We start from the raw sequence: 5,213 nt of genomic DNA, 5'->3' as shown, positions 1-5,213 counted from the left end.
CAAACCTACCCCCTACTTTGTCTTTTACTCTGTATTTGTTTTAATACTCGAGCAAACACACATCTTACAGACATTCTGAATATTCTCAGCTAAAGCCAGTGACTTATCAAAATTGCCACACAACATCAAGGACGTGGCCAAGAACTGTGCATGGCACACTGGAAAGAGCGGGACTAGAAATGGCTGAGACGCAAAGACAGGGTTTTGCAAGGCCTGTTGTCAAGTGGGAAGATAGACCGAAAGCAAAGACTGTGATGTAGTACAATGTAAAAGGAGTTGCATTACTCATGACATTAGTTTATGTAGTGTGTTAACTTGCTAAGGTTCATAAACCCGTAGATTGAAACAATAGAAAGTTACCCTCTCATAGTTTTTCTAAAAGCAAGGGTTTGATCCTCTCTGAGAATCTGGAAGAAAATATACTTTTCCTTGCTCTTGCTATTGCCAGCAACTTTTAGTGTTTTCCTGGCCTGGAGATGTAGTATCCGGTGCTTACATCTGCGTCTCACATGGTGTTTATTCTTGTATGGTCTCTGGCCATGATACTGGTTATGAGCCCACCACAGTCCTCACCCCAACTTGATTACATCTGCAAATAACCTAGTTTTAAAAAGATTTTACTTGCTAGCACTGGATTTGATAGAGCTTTATATTTGGGGAGACACAATTCAACGCACAAAAAGAAGATCAAGGTGGTGGTACAGAGAAACAGCCAGTAGCCTGGTGGAGGACGAAAATTTTTCAGAGAAAGTGACAGAAGAGTCAGATCTTGAAAGATAAGTAGGCATCTTCACACAGTACTACTCTGCTGGAATGAAGGATAAACTTGAGTTACCTGTAGGAAAATGATGCACCTTGAGACCGTATGTTAACCCCAGTAAATCAGATTCAAAAATTTAAATATCACATAGATTCTTATATAAAATAAAAGAATATAAATTGCAAAGAAAACAGGTGATACTAAAAAGAGAGAGAAACAGTTATTGTTATTCAGTATAGACAATGTATCTAAAAGTATACTTTGATTTACTGTATAGTAATTCTTTTGTTTTACATGATTCTTTGCCTATTCCTCTGGTTGTAAAACTGTATGTATAATAATTAACTTTATAATGACATAAATGAATCTGATGCTGGCAAAATAATAGGGAAGTGGAGAGAAAGAAGAAAAAAGAATTGAGATGTGTTGTGTGCATATCAATTCTTTACAATGAGTGTAATCATTATGTATCTCAGACATGTACTAACACAAGCTTAAAAAAGAAAGAAAAACTAAGTATACAGCAAAAAAAAAAAAAAAAGAAAGAAAGAAAAAGAAAAAGATCACTTTAGATGCATATCTCAGCCAGCACATAACAAAACATAAACACCTTTGGGAATAATCTTAAATTCTGTATGGTGAACCATAATGCATGTAGTGTTGGAACTCTGGGGAAATGAACTAGAAATGCAAGTTGATGCCAACTTGTAAAGAATTCCCCAGACATCCTCTGAAATTGATCATTCTGAAAACAATGGGAATCTGCCAAAACTTTGATGCAGGAGATGTTTGCAGTCAGATTTGCATTTTAGAAAGTTGCCTGTGCTACCTGAGGATGCATCCATCCATCAAAGGAGGTGGGAAACAGTTCGGAGATCAGTGGGTTCCAAGACTACTGTAATAATTCACATGAGAGAGGATAAGAGCATAGGTTAAGGATGCTGGAGGTGGAGCTGATCAAATTTAAAAAGGGTGCATGAAGATGTGCTGAGGCTTCCGGGTTAGGAACTGTGTAGATCATCTCTGTCGGGGGCGGAGAAAATAGGATTTTTGGTGAGAAGATGATATGTCAGTTTTGATCATGCTGAATGTAAGGTGCTGGTGGGTACCTAGGTATTGTTGTCAAGCATAAAACCTTAGTTTGGAAATTATCCTGAAGGCATTAAACTGATGATGAGATAATGATAAACTTGGACCTGTCTGCTGGAGTTTGGTGGAGCTGCAGGATGTTTGTAGAATTCTTTCTGGCTGTTCCATCTGTTCTTTTCCCTAGGTGCAGTAAATTTTTCTGGCATACGTGAGGCAGTGGAAGTCATTTTGCAGGAATGACACATATAGTTATAGTGTGCATCCTCTGGGAAACCAAAAGCCCCAGATCACCAGGAAAGACCTGGTGATTAGAGGTGATGGTTTATATGGCTCATGAACAAAGTGTTTTCTTTCAAAAAAAATCTTGGTCTTCTAGGCCATATTAAAAAACCTTACATGCTGAGGTCCTTTGAGGAAATTCCCCGCATGGATAGCAGACAAAGCATCTCCATAAAATTCTTTCCTAAAAGGCATGCAGTAATACAACACTTCTTACATGCAATTTAATCCATGCAGTTTGCTAACAATATCATTAAAATATCATTAAAATTAAAATTTTCAATGTAGAAAAAAACATAGTTTCAGGATATTAAGGATTATTTTCTACTGAGGAGTCCTTAACAGCTCTGCTAAGGTCAGTGTTTTGAAACTGGGAAAGCTAATGTCTCTGCATTGGTTGATTTCTCTTTTGCTCTGGATTATTTAATTACCCCTGTTCTTTCTTGTATTACTTTCTTCCTTTTATAGAAACCTCTTTCTGTTGATGGACTTGTATATTCGTTTATTCCCAAAGGTGCCCGCTAGCCCTTCTGAGACACCCCTGGGATTCTTCTGAAGTTACCTGCTGCTAACTCTTGGCCTAAATCATAATGTCCTCAATAAAAAAGGGATTAGCCTATGCTGAAGGTAGATGATAAAGGGAATTAATAGAGGCTTGAAATTTTCCTGCTGATGTAATGGGAAGCATTTAATAAAAGCCTTGATGAAAGTAGATAGAGAAAGTAGATAGAGAAAATGGGTAGCTAAGTGATGCTGCATATGCAAGAAAATGCTTAAAATGTTTGTTGAGTGAATCACTATGATCAGAAGTATTGACAGACTTGCTTTTTCCAAAAGCTTGTAGATCTGGCAAGTTATAGAATCTGAAACACAACTTTTCCTTCGAATATAAGTTGGAATTTGGACCAAAAAAGCAGTCTGGCAACGTGCTCCTCAGTGTGAGCATGAGATTCAGGTGTCAGAATTTTTATATGAAACTCTTTTCTTTTCAAATTAAACCCACTTATCCCCTGGTGGCTGATACTAAGTTTTTCTAAATTATTCTTCCTGTATGGTAAATGTGTTTCAGATCAGTTATACCCAGGAGGAAAGATTTAGCAATTGAACTTACTGCTGATATTCCCTTCTGTAAGTAGGGATTGGTAGTCATTCTGATTGGGTTCTTTTTCCTATTTTTTTTTTTATTAACAAGGTAAATAATTTAAAAAGACAGCCATCCTACAGTGGGAACAGCAGTAGCTCATCTTGCTTCCGGAGTTCATGGTGGTGCCTGAGGTACATGCTCCTTCACTGTGACTGCATTTGGGTGTGTATGTGACCAAGAAGAATCAGAAATGAAAACCACTGAAGAAGAGAAAGCCTCAAGAACTTTTACCATGCAGTCCCAAAGTGCTCGGCTCTTTTCCTCATTTGCTTCTGTGTCCTCTGTGGTTTTTGTTCCAGCTGAACTTGTGACAACCTCAAATTGCTCCTCCTTCTTATTCACCTTCTCATCCTCTTCAGACTTTCTAGAGAATGAAGAGGCTTTCAAACCAAGTCTTTGTGTGCTTTCCTTTAGCTGATCCATAGGCTTGGTGTCCGGTGACACATCTTTTGTTTAACTGAAGAAATCCCAAGCCTAGCTGCTGGAGGAACAGGTTTTTACTTTTCAAGCTAATAGGTACATTAAAATTTTCAGTCTTCTTCTGCATTTTCCCAGTGTGTAGCCTCTTTGATGTAATTTTTACCATCTTTTTCTCTGCTGTCACATTAAGTTTTTTCTTCCTCCTCCACCTGCGTTTCAGTGCCTTTGGTTGTTCTTCCTCAATTCATTTCCCAGGACATCTTCATTTACCTTCTCTTCAGCGTGTTCTTCAAGACATGCCTGTAGCCTATTGATGAGCTCTTGTTTTAGATATAATCCTGTTTTATTTTTACGTTCATGGTCAGTGCTCTTGTGTCACACCAAGGAAATTATTTCCTAGACCATTGATGTAAAACTTTCAGAGCTTTCAGTGACAACAGAGTCCTCTGCAGTACGTGTGCCGTAGGTTTACCACTACGGGCCTAGAGCAATGTCATGAAGATTTTCCTTTACGTTTTATTCTAATAAACATAATTTCAGGTCTTATGCCTAAATTTGAAGTCCATTTTGAGTTCATGTATGATGTATGATATAAAATAAAAGCTTGATTGTATTGTTATCTATGTTTTTATTGCCTGAAGTTCAGAGTTATGAGATTTGAAATTAACTCTTCTAGGAGCCATAGTATTAGGAATATTATCTATCTATCTATCTATCTATTTATGTCACTAGGTGACTTGATATAATCTAGATATAAGAATGTGAAAGCTGAGTTTCACAGGGAAGAAGAGAATTGTGGAGACAGATTAGTATATTACCCTATTTGAGCTGTTAAGATAATAATGTTTATTAAATGTAGTTACAATATCATAGCTTGTCCTATCTGTAAGTACGCTGAATTAATAATAATGTTTCCTTTGCATGTCTGCTTTTGTGATTGAAGAACAGATACTTTCACCGATAAGGAATTTTAAGCTCTTTTAACCATTTCATATAATTTAGAAAAATATAACTCAGTAGGTCAAGCATATCTGGCTACTTTAAGATCCCATGATCATAAAAACATAACCTTCAGGATCCCAAATACCTGAGGCCTATAATTTAACATGGAGAGAAACAAGATATGGAAAGCTGACAGTAGAAACTTGTAAAGTGGAGGGAATAAATCTCCTCCTTCACCTGGCACCAGGTCCATGTTGATGCTGTCCTTTAGACTAATGACTTTATTTTCATGAGATAATACTCATTTATATCTCCTTGGGCAGATCCACCAAATACCATCTTTTCCAAAAGCAGTAGTTCACACTTTGCATACAAATGTAATCACCCACACAGTTCTATGAAACTCTGAGACCAAGGTTATGCCCTGGATACAATTTAGTGGAACCTGGCATGAATATATTTTTAAAACTTCCAGATGATTCCAACATGCAGTCTGGGTTGAGAAGCACTGCTGTCCATAAAGACCCAAAGCTCTCCAATAGCATCCTCAACTGTTATCACCAGAAGTGCATACAATAT

The 5,213-nt window shown here is 37.3% G+C and overlaps 1 pseudogene; it reads right to left on the bottom strand.

Annotated features, from left to right (window-relative positions):
* Positions 1 to 3,499: 3,499 nt before the first annotated feature.
* Positions 3,500 to 4,887, bottom strand: LOC100721741 (SAP domain-containing ribonucleoprotein-like; annotated as a pseudogene).
* Positions 4,888 to 5,213: the final 326 nt, after the last annotated feature.

This window comes from Cavia porcellus, unplaced genomic scaffold (genome assembly GCF_034190915.1).
Source record: "Cavia porcellus strain 051 isolate PalLab524CR breed Dunkin Hartley unplaced genomic scaffold, mCavPor4.1 scaffold_14, whole genome shotgun sequence".
Taxonomy (NCBI): Eukaryota; Metazoa; Chordata; class Mammalia; order Rodentia; family Caviidae; genus Cavia; species Cavia porcellus.
The sequence above is the reverse complement of the archived record's forward strand: the minus strand, read 5'-3'. Positions and strand labels throughout refer to the sequence as shown.